General features: G+C 34.8%; 1 protein-coding gene across 2 annotated transcripts in view; it reads right to left on the bottom strand.

Moving 5' to 3' along the window:
• LOC124534452 (zinc finger CCCH domain-containing protein 13) overlaps positions 1–26,257 on the bottom strand; it is a 127,941-nt gene extending 101,684 nt beyond the window's left edge. For both annotated transcript variants that reach the window (XM_047110341.1, XM_047110345.1), the window contains exon 1: positions 25,946–26,257. The gene's annotated coding sequence lies outside the window, so the exon portion shown is untranslated. The remainder of the gene's footprint in view (positions 1–25,945) is intronic.
• Between the last annotated feature and the right edge of the window lie 459 nt (positions 26,258–26,716).

The following is a 26,716-nucleotide window of genomic DNA, read 5'->3' as shown; positions in this document are numbered from 1 at the left end:
GAAACCTTATAAAAAACATTACGTAACCGTTACTGACCAATTCTCGACAACCGAAGAATAGAATCCGTGTCAAAAAGTGTCAGTCAAAATACTGCTGACAATACTTTATTCTAGATGGCGGAAAATGCACAAGGTAATTTTGGTCGAGATTTTGAAATTACCTAATCTTTTCTAGGCCCTCGACATTTAGCTTTCTCGATCAACATGCATGTCTCACCCATTTTTTCCGACATGATGACTGGACTGGTAGTATTCTATACAATACCATATAAATAATATATAATTATTGTGTCTACATTAAAACATTCTTAAGATAAATGATAAGGTTGTAAAATCCTGGTCGGTCTGTTGTTTTGCAAATAATTATGTCGAGTCAACTTATAAAAGTTCGTTAGTTGCCAACAAGTTATCAGTATCGGTCTATAAATAAAAATTTTCAAACAAAACACTATTTTAAAACAAATGAATATGCACTAAAAAGTAATAAAAATAATTGCGTATTCAACATATTTTTTAGAGTCCTCATAAGTAAAATGAAATGAAAAATATTAGACTACTTAAAAGCCGATTTACGATTATATAACGTAGTTATAGTTATTGTTAAATTTTGGAGCCGGTGTCCCTATATCTTTAAATCAGGGTATGGAACTTTTCATTCCATATTCTGCGGTGACCATTGGTGGCAAGTCCCAGCCCTGGTTTGGTCGCCTCTGTAAGACGGTTTCACGCCGAAAATGGGAACGCTACCAAGACTGGGCTAACGCATCGGCGTCTCGTGATACAAACACCAGCACATTCAGAAAGGAATATACATCTGCCTCCAGGTCCTTCAAAAACGTGATAGCTGAGGCGAAGTCGAAGCACATTGGCAGAATTAGCGAGAGACTGGTGCGCTTCCCATCAGGAACAGGTGCGTTGTGGTCTCTCGCTAAGGCTGTCCTAGGGAATTTCTGTCAGCCTTCTTTTCCATCTTTGCACAGGGACGGTGAGTCATTGTCCCATACCGCGAAGGAGAAGGCCGATCTTTTAGGGTCTCTCTTCGCGTCGAACTCGACTCTGGATGACCAAGGAAAGTCACCTCCATCAATCCCGCGATGTGATACGACGATGCCGGAGGTTAAATTTCGGCAAAGTGCAGTTCGGAAAGCAATTCTTTCCTTGGACATTCACAAGTCGAGTGGACCCGATGGCATCCCTCCAATCGTGCTACGGACATGTGCTCCCGAGTTGGCACCGGTCTTAACGCGTCTTTTCCGGCAATCCTACGCATTAGGCGTCGTCCCGAACTCCTGGAAGACTGCTTTGGTGCATCCGATCCCTAAAAAAGGCAACCGCTCAGATCCGTCCAATTATAGGCCTATAGCCATCACCTCCTTGCTCTCCAAGATAATGGAGTACCTTATTAACTGCCAGCTCCTGCGGTACCTAGAGGAGAATCAGCTGATTAGTGACCGCCAGTACGGTTTCCGTCGGGGTCGCTCAGCCGGTGATCTTCTAGTTTACCTTACTCACAGGTGGGCTGAAGCAGTTGAGAGCAAGGGGGAGGCATTAGCAGCCAGCTTGGATATAGCGAAGGCCTTCGATCGTGTATGGCACAAAGCGCTTCTTTCGAAGCTTCCTTCCTATGGGCTTCCCGGGAAATTATGCAATTGGATTACCAGCTTTTTGGCAGATCGGAGCATCAAGGTCGTTGTCGACGGTGCATGCTCTGACTTAAAATTCGTCAATGCTGGTGTTCCACAAGGCTGCGTTCTATCACCCACTCTGTTTCTTCTGCATATCAATGATTTGTTGCGAATCGGGAACATTCATTGCTATGCAGACGACAGTACCGTTGACACCTTATACACCGGCCGCGCTAATATTTCTCGGGAAAACGTCGAAGAAAACCGGAACAAACTTGTGTCTGAAATCGAGTCTTCGTTCGTCCATTTCAACCCCAAAAAGACGCAAGTTTGCGCGTTAACCGCTAAAAAAACACCATTTGTCGTATCTCCACGATTTGAGAACATCCCGATAGCCGCTACAGGTAGTATCGGAATACTTGGCGTTGATATTTCGAGCCTCGTTCAGTTCCGCGGTCAATTGGAAGGCAAAGCCAAATTGGCTTCAAAGAAGCTCGGTGTGCTCAGCAAGGCGAGACAGTATTTCACGTCGGCCCATCGCCTAAAACTTTACAAGGCGCAAATTCGGCCTCACATGGAGTACTGCTCTCACCTCTGGGCGGGTGCTCCCCAGTACCTGCTCCTTCCATTTGACCGCATCCAACGTAGAGCGGCTCGAGTTATCGACGATCAAGCCCTTTCCGATCTCCTTGATCCTTTGGCTTTGCGTAGAGATGTTGGATCACTCTGCATCTTCTACCGAATTTTTCACGGGGAATGTTCCGAGGAATTGTTCGGATTAATCCCGGCTGCTGAATTTCACCTTCGGACATCTCGTCAAAATTCTAAGTTTCACCCGCACCATCTTGATGTCCGAAAATCCACAACAGCGCGACTTCTTAGACATTTTCTGCCTCGCACAACCACGGTTTTTCCGAACCGATACGACATGGGAACCTTCAAGAAAAGAGCCTACTCCTTTCTCAAAGGCCGGCAACGCACCTGCAAGCCCCCTGGTGTTGCAGATGTCCATGGGCGGTGGTAGTCACTTTCCATCAGGTGAGCCTCCTGCTCGTTTGCCACCTATTCCATAAAAAAAAAAATCTACGCAACGGATTTTGATGCGGTTTTTTTTTAATAGATAGTGTGATTCAAGGGAAACGTTTGTGTATATAATACATGAACAATATAGTAAAGAAACACTGATAATTTTAGAAGTTTGCGATGCGATGTCGTAAATAAACAAATTCTGTAGTATATTTAGTATCAGTATTTCATTTGATTATAATATTCGACTATGATAATTACATAAACATAACCACATTACAGAAGGTGACTCAAATATCCAAATAACCTATAAATAAAAGATTCGACCGAGTATCGCTAACGTGCTCCTCATAATTGTTCCGTTCCCTTCCGTTCCGTTACTTTGTCATAGATCCTATGCTCAGAACCTCACCAAACTTTCACCAAACGACCCTTGAAGTATATATTTCATAATAAAAAAAGAATCATCAAAATTGGTTAACGTGATTTTCAGTTATTCACCTATTCGTCGCACATATACATAATGCAGATTTAAGACTTATGTAGTTTTCATAAGGATACCATCATCGGAAAAAAGTAAAATTAAAATGGGACCCCACGGGAAGCACTACCTTTCAAACAAAAAAAAATATCAAAATCGGTCCACCCAGTGAAAAGTTATGAGGTAACAAACATAAAAAAAAAATACAGACGAATTGATAACCTCCTCCTTTTTGAAGTCGGTTGAAAATATTATTATTCTTTCTTCAGATAGCAAGGCCCTAACGCTCTTTTAAAGCAAGGAACAAACTCGAAAATAAATAAATATAACAAGTGACAATAGGAGGGGTGAATGTACCGATGGTAATGGTGACCAGTTTTTACGAGAAAGTAGGTAGTATAAGTCCGATCATCTGATGCCGTCAATATCTACCCGCAAACTTCAGAGAACAAGACATTCGTAGTTAATGTCGAAATATCGAGCTCCACCAAATAAAAATAGCAAACATTGTTAATTACCCCATTTTAAATATTTGTAGTAATAAAAATAACCATGTTAATTTAAAATCTTAGTTATATAAATTAATATAGTAGTCATAAATGTGTAAACAACATTTTTAACATTGTATAACATCGTAACTGTACGATGTCTCGAACCGACATACGTTCGACCTTGTCATTAGTGTAGTTAGCGTCGCTATACGTCAACTGAGTAAATACTATCATAATGACATATTATACACACATAAAATTTGTCTAACGTGTTAATGTAATAATTTCAATACGTAGTTATGTATGGACCAAAATAAAGGATTTTGTGGAAAAAACTATCAACCGGAACCATCAGTTGTTCAGGGAATATCTTTAGTTCACAAATGTGTGGACTCAGGCCGTTCATTTTCTTACTCTTATTGTGTGGCAATCTATTATGTATTCCTTTAATTTTGTAATTAGTAACAGCACTCTTAAAATATATAGAGCATAGGCATATTTACCAACAGTTACAGGTGCTCTCCAAGGAACGAGTATCCATCTTCTAAATATCGACAGAAATATCAATAGTTTTATGGTATATTCATTTAAATAATTGTATTTAACTAACGTGACTTTGTATTTTTAGATGTTGAAAAAGAGTAACTACTGAGTTTCTCGTCGGTTCTTCTCGGTAGAATCTACTTTCCGACCCGGTGGTAGCTTCACTTAATTGTAAAATGACGATTCAAAAGTGCTTGTAAAAGCCTACTTGAATATTTTGATTTTGATCTTTCTATTTCTCTAACTCACGTGGAATCTTATATGACAACAAGATACGACGTCATTGCGTTATCCTTGCTGTTACCATATGCAATGGTAATACATAGGCGTTGAGGTCTACCTAATTTTACATTGAAATGTTAAAAAAATTATTCTTCTTAATATTTCTATATATGTGTATCATATATGATCTGTTATATAATGATGTTTTTTTTTTCTCTTGAAAAAAGTTATAAAGCTATATTAATTGCAGTATTTTTAGATCCTACATGTTCTATTCGAAAAATTTACAAAAGAAGTTAAGAATTGATGGTCCATACAATAGAAAACAATCTGAAGTACAGATAATAATATAATAAAGTAGGATATTAGGTATTAAAGTATAATACGCAACGTAAACACATTTTATTTGACGTTTTACGATGTAACAGACCAACAAATACAAGGCCTTGTCGTGAATGTCGCGTGGCGTCGAGTTCGGCTAAACAAACACTTACCATACTGGGAATACGCCAGGCCGTGACTAACCTGTCTTGACATATCTCATCACACTTCACCAGGTGTAAGCATATATACATATTCTTTGAAATATCTATGTACACCAGATAATGCCTCTGTCATTGCGGTATTTCAATATGTTTCCTATCATACTAATATTTAAGTATTCATAAAATCATACGTCCCTCCGTCTGTATGCTTAGATCTTTGAAACTAGACAAAAGATTTTAATGCAGTTTTAGTTATAAACATGTAATTCGGGAGAAACATGTTTATGTATAACACATGCATATTTTAGAGGTTTCGAGAATTTAAAATTTCCTAGACGGTGATAAAAACCCGTTTATCTTTTATATTCAATTCAAAAATTGGTTTTATATCCCTACTGTACCCGTGCGAAGTCGAGATGGATAGGTGTTTTATATGTCTCATATATATAAATATAGTACGAAACAAATTAGATGTAGCATCGGAAAATGCAATGGAATGAAAATAAAACCGATTACTGCCGATTAACACGGCCAATAGAAATAGCTCCCTATCGCGCCATTCGACGCTATTCGTCGCTATAGATTCTCACGTCAGAGAACGCAAGTGCATGTAAATCGGCGTGTCAAATTGACGAATATATTAGGTCATAACATTACAAGTTATTACGTTTGTGCAAAGATCATATTCGCATGAGAAATAAATATTGACAATTTAGGATAGCGTACTTAATTCGGACGTGACGTGAATTTTGCCGATGCTACATCTAAGTTGTGTCGTACTATACACAAATGCTAGCAGCTTCATGCTCCATTAATAAATGGTAGTTACCAAGTGCATTTGAAGCTGCAATCTTAGGACTCAACTCACTGTGAATTTTATGTTTATAATTCGTTCAACGGCTAATTAATGTTTAAGATGAAACTGCCACGTGTTCGTAGACAAATTCTATTCGAACTGCGTGGTCTAAAAAGCTCCATTGCATCCAAGAAAAGTGCTATGCAAATAGTAAATTTGTGTTTAATCTCACGATCAGACGAATCTTATCGCACTACATTATTTTCATTTTTCTATGGTAATTCGTAATACTGATTCTAATTAGGGGACTACCTTATTTTTTGTGAAAGTAAGAAACATCTTATTCAATATTAACTTATAATACCAACAGTATTTATTTATACTTTAGGTCAATATAAATACATTCTTGAACAATATTGTCCTAATAGGTTTTACATCATAATCTTTACACGGAAACAGCTAACCTTTGGCACCAAAGACGCTTTGACGTATCGCTTCCTCAATACTTTGATTGCACGTGTATGCAATAAAACATAGCTTACTAGGAGATGTACATAAAGATCAGAATCCCCAGACGTGAGGAAAGCGGCCACAACAAAAGAGAGAGATGGAAATATTTCCTATCTGTAATCGTTTTTCTTTTTTAATTACGAAAAACAGCTTCCTCTTTGCTTAGTTGTTTGACATTTTGTGATCAAATTCACTTTCATTTATTGTTAAAGCCTGTATGTAACTACTCTGCGATGATTTGGTCACACCAGGTCAATTTTGGTTATATATCATGTCTTTTATTTTTATATCTCTCTAATTTCTAACATAATTACACTATCTTTGAATTCACACATAATACATTGTGAATGTGATTTAACGTAACCTATGAATTACAGCATTACAATTTTGTTTAATATTTTGTGAATCGATATTTTTATTTATTACTTGAAATTTGTGTAATTATCTAGAACGATTAAGGTCTACATATACGATCCGGGTCTCTCGGAGGCGCAGTACGGATTCAGGGCGGGCCGATCGACGGTCGACGCCCTGAATGCCCTGAAGACTCGGACGACGGAAGCGGTGGCCCGGGGGCAGGTCGTCCTGGCTGTGTCGCTTGACGTGGCGAACGCCTTCAACAGTCTCCCTTTCGAGACGGTACGGGAGGCACTCCGATACCATGGGGTGCCGACCTATCTGAGGAGACTGCTGGAGGCGTACCTCCAGGACAGGGAGATCCTCTGGGCGGGGGTCGATGGGAGGATCGTCCGGCATCGAGTGGGCTGCGGCGTTCCACAGGGGTCGGTCCTCGGCCCAATTCTATGGAACGTCGGTTTCGACTGGCTCCTGCGGGCTCCCGTCCTTCCCGGGATGGGGGTGTTGTGTTATGCTGACGACACTCTCGTCACGGCGATTGGACGGGACTTCCGGGAGGCGGCTCGCCTTGCCGAAGTCGGAACGGCTCTCACCGTGGACCGCATGGGAATGCTGGGCTTGAGGGTCTCCATATCCAAAACGGAGGCCCTCCTCTTTCACGGTCCACGAAAAGGACCCCCACGAGGGGCGAGTATCACCGTCCAGGGGACGGTTATCAAGGTGCAGGCCCAGATGAAGTATCTGGGCCTGATTCTGGACGGACGATGGAGCTTCGGGCAGCATTTTGTTCATCTCGGCCCAAGGCTCATCAACGCCGCTGCCGCTCTTGGTCGCCTCCTTCCGAATGTGGGAGGGCCGGGGTCGCTATGCCGGCGTCTTTATTCCGGCGTAGTGAGGTCGATGGCGCTGTACGGTGCCCCGATCTGGATAGACGCCCTCACCGCTAAAAATCGGGCTCTGCTGCGAAAGCCACAGAGGGTCATAGCGGTGAGAGGCATCAGAGGGTACCGTACGGTGTCGTGGACTGCGGCGACACTTCTCGCGGGCGATCCGCCCTGGGAGCTCCAGGCGGAGGTGCTCGCGGAAGTGTACCGGTTCCGGGTCGAGGCGAGGGACCGCGGCGACCGTCCAGGGTCGGCGGAGATCGGGCGGATCAGGGCTCTAGCCCAGCAAGCCCTGATCGCCCGATGGCAGGAGGATCTGGGGACTCCCACGGCGGGCCTAGCGACAGTGGAGGCGATCCGTCCCCACATGAGTCGCTGGGTCGAGAGGAAGCACGGCACACTGTCGTATAGAATGACGCAGGTACTTACCGGACACGGATGCTTCGGTAAGTACCTGCACGGGATAGCGCGGCGGGAGGAGTCACCCTCCTGCCACGAGTGTGGTGCGCCAGTGGACACGGCGTACCACACCCTGTACGAGTGTGCTGCGTGGGGGCCCCAGAGGCACATCCTTGCGGCGACTATGGGCGGAGACCTCTCGCTACCGAGCGTTATCAACACCATGCTCGGTAGCGAGGTGTGCTGGTCAGAGATGCGCTCCTTCTGCGAAAGTGTCATGTCGCAGAAGGAAGCAGCGGAGCGGGAGCGGGAAAAAAATGCCGCCGCTGACTCGCTCCGCAGAAGACGACCGGGGAGAAGGAAAAGGCGCTACGCGCATCTTCTCCCTCCGCCTCAATAGGCGCCGTAGGGACCAGAGGGGGTCCCAGTACCCTGGGAATCCCCCCTAGCTATTGAAGGCCCGTATAAGCGGGCCGACCGTCAGGGCGTCACGGTAGCATGCGTAAGCGATCCCCTGGCGTCCGCCGAAAGACGGAGAGGGTACCGCTGGTTTTTTAGTGGGTAAACCCGGTGTGCTTGGGCGCACTCGGCGTTCAGGGCTCCGGGGAGTCCCACACACCCCCCCACTTTCCATCACGTGGGGGAAGCGCGTAAAGCGTTTTTCCAGCGTAATAAAAGAAAAAAGGTCTACATATACGAGCACTCTACACAACTACAATTCATACCAGTGCTCCAGTTCAAACCTGAGACTGAGGATGAGAACTTCCTGTAAATAAATAAATATTGGACAACATTACATACATTACTCTGATCTCAATGTAAGTAGCTAAAGCACTTTTGTTATGGAAAATTAGAAGTAACAACGGTACCACAAACACCCAGACACAAGACAACATAGAATTTTCTATATCTACTCGGCCGGGAATCTCACCCGGGACCTCGGGAGGTACCCATGAAAACCGGTGTACACACTACTCGACTATGGTGTTCGTCAGTCTCGACTTGATTTGCGGACCGAAAGTAGATAGATGTACCTAATTTCTGAATTACATATGAAACTGTCAATTGCATAATATTATTCACTTTGACATTTTGATATAAGCCCAAAAACGACACATTTTTGTATAAACGTTGTATATAAATTTATAATACATTATGTAGTCTGGTATTTCATCGATTATCAAATGTTATATAACCAATAAGGAAACGCCAAGCTTACCCTAGAACGAGAACAATAATAGCCCTAAGGGCAAATAACGAACCTCTAACATCGAAAGCACGCCATATACTCGTATTATTATTAATTCAAGAATAATAATTTAGTAGCCAAATCAATATACTGTCATGTTATAATGACTTTGGTTTATTAATACTACAAGTAATATTATACTGACATGATTCACGATTCTTCAAACCGTGACTGGTTATATCATTAAATCCTCATATTAGAAATATCACAATATTTCACTCTAAGATCGTTTTTTTTTTAAATAAAAAAATAGAGCAACAGTCTTACATTTGTAAGAACTTAGTCTTAACTTAGAATTAAAATGTTTATTAGGTTGTCTTAAATAATTAAATAAGAATTATTTTATAATGTTTACTCGACACGCAGTTAAAAAAAATATATCCAAAAGTCAATTTTCCCGCCATAATGAGTACATGTCAATGTTTATGTCACACGTGTTGACAGAATATCTGTAATACACAGATAATAATGATTAATATGATATTTAATATCAAGATATTCATTCTAATTGAGTCTTACTCATGATAATCAGCATATTTATATTTACTTCTTCAAAATCACTTTTAAGATTACCATTACCTATTACGAAGTATTTTTTTATAATATATTATCAAAAATATACATAAGTTAACTTTATAATATTATATACAAAAACCTTCCTTAAAATTAAAGTATTATATGTGTACTTATAAAAATCGACAAGACCAAACGAACACTTCAACATTCATCAAAACACAGATCTCACACCAGCGCAATCATAAACAATCGCATACATCTGGTTACAGCACTTATGCTATTACTAAACGCTATCCAAATAAAGTACGTACGAATTATTGCAATGAAATTTCACAATACTATAAGGAATGTGAAATATTGAAATCGGTCCAGGCGTGTCTCTCTTGTTTACAGAAACTTGCGTAGGAGTATCAAACTTAGCCAATTGTATATAAACACAAACATTATAAAACTGCGAGAAGTGTCTTATTGCACTACAGCTCAAGACATTTCACATTAAGACATTAGACCTAACATTTTAAATGCGTATCTTTTAGAACCAAAACATAATTTTAACTCTCAATACATACTTTAAAATTGATCGTCAATGATAAACAAAATAACATCGATTGTCTTTAATTGAATGACTATTTAGTTGAATTAGAGTCGAAATGGCCCAGCGGTTAGAACGAGTGCATCTTAACCGATGTTTGCGGGTTCAAACACAGGCAAGCACTGCTGATTCATGTGCTTAATTTGTCTTTATAATTCATCTCGTGCTCAGCGGTGAAGGAAAACATCGTGAAGAAACCTGCATGTGAAAAATTTCATAGAAATTCTGCCACATGTGTATTCCACCAACCCGCATTGGAACAGCATGGTGAAATAGATTCCAAACCTTCTCCTCAAAGGGAGATGAGGCCTTTAGCTCAGCAGTGAGAATTTACAGCCTGTTGTTGTTGTTAAATTACTTAGCAATGGTCACGAATTCTTCAAGAATCATCTTAGAAAGAAAGCGCATACAGGCAAAGGTAAACCACGTAATGCAGAAGGTCGGGCAGTTGTAAATACCACTGACTTAAAAAATGACTGCTTAATAAATCTTCACATCACCTCGACACTTTCCAAATGACTTTGATAGCTACCAACATTTATATAATTAAACTATACCATTAACACATATGTTCATTATTAGCACATACATATAAACAAGTCGTTGCGTCACGCCGAAGCCCATAGATGGTCGAACAGTTTCCTCTTGAGATCTGTATGAAAGGTTAATTATACGATTCATCAAACAATTTGACCGTGAAGGCTACACTCGTGTTAATTTACTAGCTATTTCGTAGTAAGCACTATCTATTTTCATATCCATTCAAAAGAATTGATTGAGTTGTTTGTTTTGAAGTTCGTTTTAAATAATGAAGTTTTGTTTTCTAATTTTTAAACATTTAAAAATTTAACGTTATAGAGTATAATGTATAAAGACTGGTATTTGTTCAAATTCTGTTCTGTTCAAATTCAAAATAACGACAGAAGTTAATTTGATTTATGATTAGATCTTATCTAGCACTAATTATTGAAATTATACTAGAAATAATGATCGTAACAAAACTGCGTCCATCTTATGAACAATTCTCTAACAAGCTATTATGCCATTTCCTAGAAGACCTAATAAAATGCCAATAAATATAGAAACACAACCATAATTACGTATGCTGGACGAATATGTGAGATCTGTTTACAAAATCTCGTCGAACGTTCATATCAGATTTTGGTACCATAAATAATTCATGAGCCTTCAATAACACAATTGAGGTTTGTGGAATCAATATTTATGGATACCGTTGAGAAAATATTTATTTACTCAAAGCTTGAGAGAAAACTCTATTCGAAGGAATAATAAAGATATTAAGAAATTACGGTTAAGAATTTAGCACTTTTGTTAATTAAAAATTTATAATGTTTAAAACTCTAAATTCAACATAAATTATTCGAGATAAATCAAACATGATTTGTGTCAGAAATAAAAAAATACTTTAAAATACTTTTATTAGATATATTCTCAATAATAAAATCTTTATTTATTGTATACCACAATATTAAAGTTATTTTAATTCTTAGATATGGGCAAGTAGCTCAAATTTATAAAGGTTAAAGCACAAAAGTTTGAGGTAGGATGACAATTAAAGAACTTTAGTTCGAATTCCTTGCATTGAAATTTGTATTATATATAATAACTACATATGCCAGTACTTAATATGTGACTTTTAAGTAGTACAAATTTCATTATATGATTATATAGTGGGTATAACAAATTGCCAATTCAATAAAAGTTAAACATTCTACATTGCTCACTCCAGAACGCCTCAACAGACACAGTGCGTCAAACCATGATGGAATGTGCTGAATGAAGGCCTTAAAAGCAATCCCTGTTGCCGACAGTCAGTGAAGATTTTGTACTGACGAACATAACGTTAATTACGTTCGGCAGCGAGATATCTCTTGCTTCTGCGAGAAGCTTTAAGGTCTCTTACTGTGAAAGTGTCATGTCTCAAAAGGCGGAAGCGGACCGCACGAATAAGAAACTACATCCACTGTAAAACTCTATGAAGACCGCTGTATGCTTCGAAGCCTCACTAAAAGAAGGAGTTTCGATTTGCTTGGGTGCTCGATGCGTATTCATCGGCAATTCCTACATATGGAAAAAACACGTAGAATTTTCCAACGAAAAAAAGGTACACCAGAAGAATTAATTAAAAAAACTGTTATTGTTAGAAAGACAATAAAATACAATTTATATGTATGCTAGTAAAATAAATAATAAATAAAACATTTTAATATATCTTTGTTATCGTTAAATCTGTTATTTTGTACAGTTATACAAATGTTTCACAGTAATTTATTGTATTTATAAAGTTATACTAGTCTCATTTAGTGTAATAGTATCCTCTGTGGCCAACGGATTTGCCGCGTTATATTTGCATAATCACATATAATAAGAAAAATTCTAAAACCTAGCAACTTAACATATTTCATTCTCCCTTAGGAATTACGAAAAATTCTTACATTCCAATATAACGATAAAAATATGTTTTTACAACACAACTTTTGGCAGAGACAATTGGTTTAAAAAAAGCGTTACTAAAAATACTTTATTGATGGTTACCTTCGGAAATACAATCAAATATAAAAGTAATGGTAGTTTCAGTTTTTAATTAACTTGCAAGTATCCATATTAAATGAAATAAGACCGTTATTTTGAAGTCGCAGATAGTTACGAAATTCCAAGTTTATAATACTTAAAGTAGTATAAACTTCATATAGGTCAAAAAAATAATAACCTCTTATAGACGAAAGTTGACAATATAATTTTAAGCTAACAAAAGAACATGATAGAGTTTTTATTGTGAATATATTTGCATATTAAATTTATGTCTAAATAAAATGTTACAACCGTTGTATTTGATTAATGTTTAATAAAAAAAAGTATAAAGATATCTTTTTTAATTAATTCGTCAAAGTCAAATCATTATAAAAAACCCTTGTAAGAGAATCAAACTACAGAATAAAAAACATCTATCTGACAGCGTATGACTTCATTCCATAAGTAAAATAACAAAACATAATAATTCCAAATTACAAAACAATATTATCGTTATTATTTTTTTAAAAGTAATCCATAGTGAAAATCATATGTATGCTGTCAATGGTTGAAGAATTCTATGGATCAGGTACATCAACAACTCAGTAGATAAATAAAATTTTAACAAAAAGAAAAACCGACTTCAAACAAAACACTATTTTAAAACAAATGAATATGCACGAAAAAGTAATAAAAATAATTGCGTATTCAACATATTTTTTAGAGTCTTCCTAAGTTAAATGAAATGAAAAATATTAGACTACTTAAAAGTCGATTAACGATTATATCATGTAGTTATAGTTATTGGTATATTTGGAGCCGGTGTCAGCCATGGTGCCCTTGCCCCAACAATCAAAAGAAAGAAGCGATACGAGCCCCTTGATTGATCCAGTATATTATTGTGTAAAAGGTAATTTGTAAAAAACATATGTGTTAAAGTATTCTCGTATTGTTTTTTGATAGATATACTGTAGGGTTTTATTGGCTGACACCGACTCCAAATATAACAATAATTATAACTACATGATATAATCGTTAATCGACTTTTAAGTAGTCTAATATTTTTCATTTCATTTAACTTAGGAAGACTCTAAAAAATATGTTGAATACGCAATTATTTTTATTACTTTTTCGTGCATATTCATTTGTTTTAAAATAGTGTTTTGTTTGAAGTCGGTTTTTCTTTTTGTTAAAATTTTATTTATTTTTTGATTTTAAGTGAAGCTAATGTTGACTAACTAATTTTTTTTAATATGGATAGATTAAGCGTTCCGTTTATATGAGTCAGAAACTACTTCGAGGACAATTTCAAAGGAAACTTGCGAATAAAGCAAAAATAGACTTTCGAAAATGCGGATTTAATACGTCACGCGGCGTAAACTACAAGGATCCCTCGAAAGAGCTGTAATCGAACTCAGCAAAAAAACTTTGAAAAAGACCAACTATATTTCGTACATCATATGACATCACATCACATACACAAAATTTGATTAAAGATAGTAAGAAATTCTGCCCCATATCGCATCCTAACTGCGAGCCGTATAGGAGTTCCATCACTACATAGTATAAAACAAAGTCGCTTTCTCTGTCCCTATATCTTTAAATCTACGCAACGGATTTTGATGCGGTTTTTTTTAGAAGATAGTGTGATTCAAGGGGAAGGTTTTTGTATATAATACATGAACAATAAAGTAAAGAAACACTGATAATTTTAGAAGTTTGCGATGTGATGTCGTATATAAACAAATTCTGTAGTATATTTAGTATCAGTATTGCACCCGTGCGAAGCCGGGGTGGGTAGCTAGTTGATTATAATATTCGACTATGATAATTACATAAACATAACCACATTACGGAAGGTGACTCAAATATCCAAATAACCTATAAATAAAAGATTCGACCGAGTATCGCTAACGTGCTCCTCAGAATTGTTCCGTTCCCTTCCGTTCCGTTACTTTGTCATGGATCCTGTGCTCAGAACCTTACCAAACTTTCACCAAATTACCCTTGAAGTATATATTTTATAGTAAAAAAAGAATTATCAAAATTGGTTAACGTGATTTTCAGTTATTCACCTATTTGTCGCGCATATACATAATGCAAATTTAAGACTTATGTCGTTTTCACATGGATACCATCATCGGAAAAAAAAATAAAAAAAATGGGACCCCACGGGAAGCACTACCTTTCAAACAAAAAAAAAATTATCAAAATCGGTCCACCCAGTGAAAAGTTATGAGGTAACAAACATAAAAAAAAAAAAAAAAAAAAAAAAAAAAAAAAAAAAAAAAAAAAAAAAAAAAAAATACAGACGAATTGATAACCTCCTCCTTTTGGAAGTCGGTTGAAAAGGGAAGTGACTAATTCAGCCTGTCATTAATATGTTTCCTTTTTTTTTTCAGTTTGTGTATTTTTTTAAATTGTTTTGGTAACTTTTTTTTTCAATTAATTTAATTTAGACTTAATTTTAAGTAAACTTAAAAATGTACATTATATACTAATAGCAAATAAATCACCATTAAAATAATACAAATAAAAAATAAATAAATACAATGCTTCGAGATTATTTATTTTATGGCAACATTCAGAACACTTAAGTTGTACTAGCCGGCATTTGTCACTGGTCAGTAAGACAAATGCTTTGAGGAAATATCCTCCAGCAGAACAATGCGACAATATATTATCTAATTCACATGTCCTTAACTGACACTTAGTTATTCGCCTGATGTCACTAACCTATGTCCTTACAACTCGGTCAAGATCCCATATTCGCAGGAGTGGATTTTTTCCTCATACTTTGTATTCTATGACGTCACAACCGCGATGCCGACATTTTATAATACCTTTTTGTAATAGTGACATGCACACACATTTTTAGATAGGAATATAAATACTTGGTGGTAGGGCTTTAAGCAAGAGCGTCTGGGTAGATACCACCCACTCATCAGATATTCTACCGCCAAACATCCGTACTTTATATTGTTGTGTTTCGGTTTTAAAGGTGAGTGATCCAGTTTAGGTATCAGGCACAAGGGACATAACATATACGTTCCCAAAGTTGGTGGCGCATTGGTGATGAAACGAATGGTTAATGTTTCTTAAAGCGCCATTGTCTATTGGCGACGGTGACCACTTACCATTAGGTGGTCCATATGCTCGTCCGCCAACCTAATAAAAAAGATCGTTATTAAGTATGAATATAAATAACAATTACTAAAAAAAAGATCTAAATGAATATCTTTCGCGGTTTCTTGTCAAGTCAAGAGTATTTTATTACGTACATTGGTTGATTGATGACTCTCAATATTCTATATTGAATAAAGATTTATACTTTGGCTTGTATGACACAAGTAATACCATCGACATTATATACCTTATTTAGCGATCTATGTACTTATACGTCCATTTTTTCATAATAAGTTAAATTGCATTCACTAGAATTATGATTAATGTGATCTACTGAGTACAAAGTCTGTGCTCTATGGCAAGGTACTGAGTCACCCGTGTCCGCCTACTGGACAGATGACTGAACCTCATTACCATTGTAGAATAGAAGCAGCTGTCACAACAATACATGTTCACTTGTCATACGCACAAAAATATACATATTATCCTTGAATTAAGACTAATGAAATTCAAATGTCTTCTATTTTTGTGTTGTGACTTAAGCTCTTTTTATTTTAACAACTTAAAATTCGTTTTATTCAGGATTTAATAAGAATAAAAGTGTTTACTTTTAATCTTATTGACTCATGGTTTTAAATAATTACCTAATGATCAGAAGTCTTAAGCGAATATTATAGGTTTAAATTTGTACATGTACAACTAAATATTTATGTGCTTAACATGTATTTATACATCTCGTGTTCATCATAATCATGACAAAGAAGGTGGTGAAGAAAAACATCGTGAGAGATAATGATGACCAACACTGGCATGAACCCTACCTATGTTCAATAAAAAATTTAACTTGTATATCCGTCAAAATCGAATGGAATCTAAGGTGGAATAAGTTCCAAACTCCTCAAAAATAGATGAGGCGTTATATAGGCAGTGGAACGTTTACAGGCTAACTACCATTATCTACTTACTATTGGTATTCATAATATATTAGTTTTTTATAACATGATGGTTTCTTACTTGTTTTTCTTATAAGTTTTATTTATAATTAATTCCATGGAAAGAATGTTAGAAAACGTAATACTGACAGACGCGATCGTGATGTGACTATTAGTTTTTTGTCGTTATAATTGTAATACTAAGCACGTTAAAGCTCTTAATGCGATAGAATACAAAGATAGACATTTAAACACATACACGTAATAATTTTACCGAGAAATTGATACAAATAAAAAAACTAAACAAAAAAACATTTTGAACGATCAGTACTGTCAACATTAGAACGTTATTAAACGCAGGACCTACGTGTTAACACTACTATGTTCCAAACTTCGGGTAATTACTGGACAGGAAAAAAATGTATTTCAAAGATTAAGATTAAAAAGAAACACTGTGATTAGAAAAAACATCAATCGAAAAATAAGACATCAATTTAAAAAAGACGATTGGTTTAATCTGTATTCTATATAACTGTCCCCTCGACTTTGTAAGCGTTTGAGTTTAGCAAAAAAGAATATTATTGTAGCCTAAGTTACACCTTATTATATCAGTTATCTGCCAGTGAAAGTCCCGTCAGAGTCAGTCTAGCCGTTCCAGAGATTAGCCGGAACAAACAGATAGATAAAAATTGTAAAAAATGTTATTTTGATATATGTACCGTGTATATATGAATTAAGTAAAAAGGGCTATTATAATACAAACCGACACTCCAATTTTATTAAATGTATAGATTAATATTATAATTGTGAAAGTAACTCTGACTGTCGCTCTTTAACGACCACACCGCTGAACCGAATTTGATGAAATTTGGTATGAAACAACCTTCAACTGCAAGAAAGGACATAGGCTACTTTTTCGCCTAACACATGACAACCAAAACTAAAACGCGAGCGAAGACGCAAATGACTACTAGTAATACATATATACCCATATAAGTCATCTTGCAATGACAACACTGGTTTCCGAACTCCGAACGCAGAGGTCACTCCGCAAAATACCCAGTAGGGTCACACGGCAACCTCGTGTTTGTACTCGTTGGATCTACGCCAACACGTGACATGAATTCATAACAAAAGACATTTCAAACGTCAACATATTTTCATAGCGAATTCCATATTTGGATCCAAATATCCGGCTACTACTGGTTATAGCTATCTATACATATGAATGATGTGGAGTGTCTGTTTATAATACTAAAATAACCTCTTATTACTAAAAGCATCTGTATACATATACCCACATAACATTTTTCCAGTTTTTGTCTGTCTGTTTGTTCCAGCTGATATCTGGAACCGCTGGATTGATTTTGAAGGTATTTTTACTGGCAGATAGCTAATGTAATTAAGAGTAACTCAGTCTATAATAATTTTTTTTTTTTTGTTAAAGACTGAGTATAGATACAAGGCAAAGTTTTAAAATGAATTCCAGCTATATTTCCAAGCCGTATTTTTTTTAACATGATTAAGTTGGTACTAATAGTGAAGGCACGTTTAAAATACTTCAAGGAGTCTAGCCTTCACATGCAATATTTAGCAAGCAAAATGCAACTACTTTATACTATTTTAATTGGTGTGGCTAGTAACAAAAAATGTAAGCTAGCTAATGGCGAGCATTAGCTAGTTAGAAATAAATTGCCTACATTTGAATCCATGAATAATACCATATTAAGCACACTAATATGATGCATAGTAATGCATCTTATTTTTTGTTAACTGTCGAATAACTTTGAAAAAAAGACTACAAAGAATCAATGGATTGTATCACTCGAGAGTTTGCGCAAAGGTCCCATTTAAGGGATTATAGTAATTATAACGCTTATAATTATAACGATAATCATATAATGTTTTATTAAGTTAAATTTTCTTGCGCTTCAATACTGATATCACAAAAACGATGGCAAGGTCGACGTGCGGTCAGCTGACCTGGCCGTGAAGAAGGTCTTCTATTAAACGATAATTATAAAATCTTAAATCAATATCTTGTTTCAAGCGATAACGCAATATACAAATATTATTTGATAAAAATAATGAAATGCCATTCAATATTTTTACTTTAGTTCGCATAAAAAAGTGAGGAAAATATTACAAAATTATTCTTATTTTTATATTTCTATTTACAGTATACAATGGGCTGTTTTTGTAAGCGATGTTCATAATGAATTTGCTTTCACTGAAAAAGCTATCTACCTAATCAAAAAAATATACAAAGAAAATTCGAACAATAGTCAACAAGTGATTCGTTTGATTGATTTTGTATTTTGCAATGAATTATATATTGATTGTAATTCAAAAATAAGTAAATATACTATGGAGACTTTTATTTTGTAAGGCCTCGTCGAAAACCCTTTGAACCGGTTTATACACAATTTATTTAGAAGATGCGCGTTCTGAAGAGGGTTTGACTATATCATATAATTATTTAAGTAACTGCTCTTAACAGTTTTATGCGCTTGCAAATTAGACCACTGACGTGGCAAGCGACAATAGACTTTGGGTGAATCAAAGTTATCCTGTCAAATCTCAGTACCTTCACACTGGCACTGAGAATTAATTTTGGTAAAAGAATTAAGTTTGGAGGTTAAGAAAATATATTAGTGTTGAAGTGAACAATGTTTACAATCCCATGGTATGAAATTCACCTTAAGAGCTGAACTTAAATAACTCAACGTCATATAGCATTCCGAGAGAATAGAGTCGACATGCCAACGCATTAAGTCGTATGACAAAGTTTGTGATTTTTGTGCATTTCAATATGTAAGGTTTTCTGTAATAATTGCGGGCAATTTGAGGTATTTTTACTAATAAAATGTTTTTATCAACTGGTCACGCTGGTGGCCGCTTGGTGGCGCGCGGGATTCGAAACGGCGATCTTGGAGACGAGGACGCGCCAAGCGGGTTTTCGAAAAGTCTGTTTAAAGTTTAAAGTTATATTTCAAAAATATATAGTGACTGTCAACTGTATATTAGAGTTTAATTACAAACTACGTCGACTCTTACAGTGTTGTAATGTCTTTTTGATATTTTATTTGCAATACATTGTATTTGCAAACTGAATATTGGAATTAACTACAAACTTCGCCGACACCTACTGGAAAAGCGTTATTACAAATATAACCTGCGTAGTACACTCCACTCAGAATGCAAAACGAAGTCGAAATCGGTCAGAACGTTATTAGTGCTGATCCTTTTTCAACCGACTTCCAAAAGGAGGAGGTTATCAATTCGTCTGTATTTTTTTTTTTTTTTTTTTTTTTTTTTATGTTTGTTACCTCATAACTTTTCACTGGGTGGACCGATTTTGATAATTTTTTTTTTGTTTGAAAGGTAGTGCTTCCCGTGGGGTCCCATTTTTTTTATTTTTTTTTCCGATGATGGTATCCATGTGAAAACGACATAAGTCTTAAATTTGCATTATGTATATGCGCGACAAATAGGTGAATAACTGAAAATCACGTTAACCAATTTTGATAATTCTTTTTTTATTATAAAATATATACTTCAAGGGTAATTTGGTGAAAGTTTGGTAAGGTTCTGAGCACAGGATCCATGACAAAGTAACGGAACGGAAGGGAACGGAACAATTCTGAGGAGCACGTTAGCGATACTCGGTCGAATCTTTTATTTATAGGTTATTTGGATATTTGAGTCACCTTCCGTAATGTGGTTATGTTTATGTAATTATCATAGTCGAATATTATAATCAATTAGCTACCCACCCCGGCTTCGCACGGGTGCAATACTGATACTAAATATACTACAGAATTTGTTTATATACGACATCACATCGCAAACTTCTAAAATTATCAGTGTTTCTTTACTATATTATTCATGTTTTATATACACAAACCTTCCCCTTGAATCACACTATCTTTCAAAAAAAAACGCATCAAAATCCGTTGCGTAGATTTAAAGATATAGGGACAGAGAAAGCGACTTTGTTTTATACTATGTAGTGATGGAACTCCTATACGGCTCGCAGTTAGGGTGCGATATGGGGCAGAATTTCTTACTATCTTTAATCAAATTTTGTGTATGTGATGTGATGTCATATGATGTACGAAATATAGTTGGTCTTTTTCAAAGTTTTTTTGCTGAGTTCGATTACAGCTCTTTCGAGGGATCCTTGTAGTTTACGCCGCGTGACGTATTAAATCCGCATTTTCGAAAGTCTATTTTTGCTTTATTCGCAAGTTTCCTTTGAAATTGTCCTCGAAGTAGTTTCTGACTCATATAAACGGAACGTTTAATCTATCCATATTAAAAAAAATTAGTTAATCAACATCAGCTTCACTTAAAATCAAAAAATAAATAAAATTTTAACAAAAAGAAAAACCGACTTCAAACAAAACACTATTTTAAAACAAATGAATATGCACGAAAAAGTAATAAAAATAATTGCGTATTCAACATATTTTTTAGAGTCTTCCTAAGTTAAATGAAATGAAAAATATTAGACTACTTAAAAGTCGATTAACGATTATATCATGTAGTTATAATTATTGTTATATTTGGAGTCGGTGTCAGCCAATAAAACCCTACAGTATATCTATCAAAAAACAATACGAGAATACTTTAACAAATATATTTTTTTACAAATTACCTTTTACACAATAATATATTGGATCAATCAAGGGGCTCGTATCGCTTCTTTCTTTTGATTGTTGGGGCAAGGGCACCGTGGCTGACACCGGCTCCAAACATAACAATAATTATTACTACATGATATAATAGTTAATCGACTTTTAAGTAGTCTAATATTTTTCATTTCATTTAACTTAGGAAGACTCTAAAAAATATGTTGAATACGCAATTATTTTTATTACTTTTTCGTGCATATTCATTTGTTTTAAAATAGTGTTTTGTTTGAAGTCGGTTTTTCTTTTTGTTAAAATTTTATTTATGAAATTAATCGAATGGTACAATAATAATATACGAAATTTCCCTTTAAAATACCTAAGAAATCGCTTGTTACCTGTTCCTAAAACAGGTAACAATTTAGCGAGGTTAAATAAATTCTCAGTTGTTAGCAGGTATCGCTATAAAAGTAAAACATACTAAGGTCCTTATGAGGTAAATAACCTCGATCAAAAAAGGTATGAGTCAATAATGAAGCCTTCGATTGCATATTCATTTATGTAATTCATCTGATTAGCTTTATTGCAGCCATAATATAGTAATTAACGCGGTAGTTATTTCTAAATAGATGCTTACAGCTGTCATTTCACAAAGATAAATGTATAAAGTGAAAGTGAATTTGTTGGAATTTTAACACAAATATGCATACACCTTCACCCTGCTTTTAAAAAAGATTTGATTGGTCAAAGGGGGCGGAGTCAGGCCGGTAAACTATGACAACTCACTGCATTCTTAACACGAACAGACTATAGTGAAAATAATAATTCATTCATAAAAAAGAAAAATAAACATTCTTTTTTTTTATGCCAAGATCTTTCTCATTATGACACAAATGTCAAATTGACAAATAATAAAAATGTAATTAATACATTTAGGAATTGAAATATAGATTAAAAATATTATTAGAAAAGATCAATGATTCAGATGTAACAGTTATTAAATAACATTAAACTTGAAGCCGATCAACAAAAACTCGCGTAGGCGCATCACTGACAAATAAAAGCTGTCATTATTTTACAATCTAATATAATGACGCCTCCGCAACGTACTTCTTATGTTGTTTTTTTATCCATTGTAACGATTACATCGAGAATTTTATATAAGTTTTTTTAATAATTGAAAGCCGAACAAGGCATGAGTACCAATATGTTACATGCTAAGATATAAAATGATAATGAAAATATTTTATATATAAGTAATACTAATAGGCAACAATATCCAAACAATTACCTGCACACTATTCCAGAAAGTATTTGCATTTTTAAATAGGAGCATATTCAGGCTATGTAAATTAGTTAAAACTCAAAGTATTATTTTTTCAAATGGATTTGAAGACTGTCAAATCGTCACTTATGAAGGTAAAACCCAATGTAAAACAACCATCTGCTTGAAATGTAGATACTATAAACTAATACTTTATAATAATGTAATAAACAGGACATATTACGTGAAGCACAAGTTTGTACTCAAACTGTCACTCTCACAATTCGATGGGACGACAACTCTTTTGAACACTTTGACACGAAGAGAAAGAGTTCGGGCGAGGGAACAACTTTACATACTTTTCTATCTCTAGACCCCGGGTTGTTACTGGCAATTTTTATCCAAAAAAAAACCTATAACTTTATATCAACCGACATGGGGTTTCATGGGATCTAGAGACCTTGTGTTTAACCACTAGTCCAACGAGTCAGTAAAAATAGCTGAAATATGTTTTATTCCAAAACAAAAACGTCAAAAAAAGAACAATTGTTCTTCGAAATAAGAATTATAAATTATGCCGTACAAACTGTTATTACGTGTACAACTAACCGCACAATCCACTATAATTACACCAAAAATTGTAGTTGATACTTAAATCTTACTTAAACGTAAAAACAAAAAACGTTATTACAGTTCGTATGGTATGATCATTAACCTTAAACTTTATACAACAAATATTTTTTTATTATCTCATTAATAAGATATTGAGCCGTGATTAAACAACTAGCATACCAAAAACTGTGTACTCAATTACAGGAAAGCTCCATAAATTTTTAAGTTTTTTTTTTTAAATCTAGTATTCGAGGGCATCAATCATAGTGACGAATGCTGTCAGTTGGATTTCTGAGACGCGTGTGTTAACCAACCTGCATTGGAATAGCGATGTGGTTTTATATGCCTTATTAAAAGTATTTACATAACAGTAGCAATTGACAACGTAAAAGTACTACTCAATACTGATTTGAATAAGAATCTACTCGTCCAAATTACAAATTGGCGAAAGCGATCTTCAACATGTTATAAAATGTAAATGTTCTCTGACAGTATTGACATTCCATCAATATACTTGTATTTGTCTGTTTGATTAATTAAAAAACCGTGACCGTCGAACATCGAAATTAATATTTATTGCAAGCGAAAAAAAAATAACACATTATTCGCAACACATAGCAGTGCTGTATGCACACACGCGACAGTGTCGGTAAGGTGGACAAATAAGGGATTGTCATAATGTTAGCCGTCACGACATAAGAGTCAGTCATACTCTAAGACAATCCGTTCGATATTACACGTCAAAATTTGATTGAGTGAACAGAGATGATGATATCAACTGTTAAAATGTTCTTTAAATTGTATCAATTTTATACCATTCAATTAGTAATAACGATCCATATCCAATTCAGACTAATATTTGATATGCAATTTAAATAAAACAAGACGTTATAAAATGTCAACTGCAAACAAGATATACTGCAAAAAAAGCGCGATTCAATTTTTTTTTCTTCAAATCAAAATATAATATTACATTAATTATTTTTTATTACGTCTTACAACTTAATTAAAATATTCTTTAAATTTTTTACTGATACAAATTAATAGTTTGAATTTGAGTGTTGTATCACAGATACATTTCTCATGTTTATCTCATAGCCATCGCTGCTGTACCATACAGTATGTAATTAATACACTTTTTACGTAGTTAATTACACCATTAATTAGTCAGGCAGCATTTTTTTCATTACCTCGAGACTGTCGCCATTAATTTTTAATTAATCCAACTTAATGATAATCTTAATCATTAAATACATATATGGAAGGAAAATCTAAAATACCAGGCCAAACATATTATTATCTATTCTTGCCTCGACGATTTGCGGAAAACTCACAATTACCAAATATGTAGAAGATTGCTTTTCTAAGACCATATAAGATGCTTAATATGTACGTTTTCAAATGTTAAAAGGTCGGTGAAAATATACCAAAGAGTTATCGTTGCAACACTGCGTGAATTAAACCAATGTGATCAGTAATTCTGTATACATTTAATTTTAAGCCTAAGATTTATCTGATAATAATTGTTAATATTAGGTGTGAGTACCAATTTGCTACATACTAAGATATGAAATGAAAATATTTTATGTTTAAGTTATACTTACACACAATTTCAATAGAATGTACTTTTAAATACGAACATGCAAAATAATTAAAATTCGAAATATTCTTTTTTCAAATGGGTTTGAAAATAGGATACTCTGAATTTAATTTTCCTCCAGGCTAATGTATAATTTAAACTGCCTGTAAAAGTTAAAATACTTTAATGTATTTTATACAATAATTAATTTTAATTTGCTTGATGCAAGAATACTGAAAGAAAAATATAATATTCATATAATCCTGATTGTCACACAGGTGTGCTCCAACATAAGTCATTGATAAAATCCAATGATCATAAATATTCTTTTATTCTTCTAAATTATTTGAAATATTCTATTATAAATTACGATTTTCTTAAATTTATCTAAACATATAATTAATTATATTAGACCACCATTAGATTTGGTTACAGCTGGGCGTCACAGACTGTATAAATATATTAATCATATATGCATACTTCGTAGTATCGACGCATTATGTCATTTCTAATCTTAAGACAACTTATTATTCCGGAAAAAACTTTACACGTACAATATTATCGTAACGATAAAAATTGTATGATATTTTTTTTTAAAAAAGTTAATTTATTTTGTTTCATTTGTCAGTATTTAAAATTTGCTTGTAGCAAAAAGAAGCAATCAAATGATAAAACTTAACGAAAAATTATTACATCAAACAATATTTGTTAAGATACTAAAAAACCTTCGAAAATAAATCATTTCGAAATAGAAGGTACGGACAGGAAAAACTAGTTATTATACATAAGTTAGGTTACAATATTTCATATCAGAATAAAGAAGTTATTTCTAACCATAATGAGGAAATTTATTAAAAAATATTAATAGATGTTGTAAGTCATTTATATTTATTTTTATATCAATTCACACATCCTTATTTACATCACATCTCAATTAAACAAAAACTATGTTCGAATCAAAAGCAAATTAAAATTTACTACGAGCATTAATTAAATTTGAATAATAACGAATTAATAAATCTATTTTAAATATGTTAATATTACTTAAACGATCTATTCATGCATATTTATAATTCTTTCACATATTTACCTTGTATTTATAAAAAGCCAACTCGTGAAATTCTGAATGAATGAGAAAATTCACGCTTGTTTACAAAACATTCAGCCACTGAAACTTCGCACGGTTTCGTAAATCGTTGTTCAAACAATGAAATATTTTATGAATAATTATCTAAAACACTGCACTAAAGCACTTTCTGATACGTTTTCGCACTAAACACTGACTTTTCATTCAGAAAAGTTGGTAGATCGAATCGGAAAATTATGGCGTGTGATCAATCGAAGACGCGCGATCGCGACAGAGCAATATAACATGACAGGCGCAGAAACCTGCGCGCGCAGTAGTGGGGGCCTCGAGGATCAACGCGCTAACTGCGTGGACGCAACCTTACCATTAAATATTTATTTTATTCGTAATCAAGTTTAACGAAAATATGGTGGCAGAAAATTTATGACATCATCATATGTATGTATATTTTAATTCTCAATCTTGTTTAGCTTGTTGCTTGTTCAGGTTTTATATTTATTTTGTATTTTAAGTAGCCATAGAATTTTAAATATATTTACCGGATCTCCATGATTTATTTCGTCTCTAAATTAAATATAATAAAATTTCATATTCATCTATAAACGCCCTTAAATAATACTTTAGCTAAAATTATATTAATTTTTAGGGCTATGATTTGTAAGAGCCGGTGGGAGGACCGGCTTTACAGCACTCCGGAGGCCTAGATGCATGTCAATGAGGCGTAGGCGCCGCTCTACAAGAATATTATAGACTATTTCATAATTCACTTCAATT

The sequence above is a fragment of the Vanessa cardui genome, chromosome 12, assembly GCF_905220365.1.
Source record: "Vanessa cardui chromosome 12, ilVanCard2.1, whole genome shotgun sequence".
NCBI lineage: Eukaryota > Metazoa > Arthropoda > Insecta > Lepidoptera > Nymphalidae > Vanessa > Vanessa cardui.
Note: the sequence above shows the minus strand (reverse complement) of the source record. Positions and strands in the feature narration are given on the sequence as shown.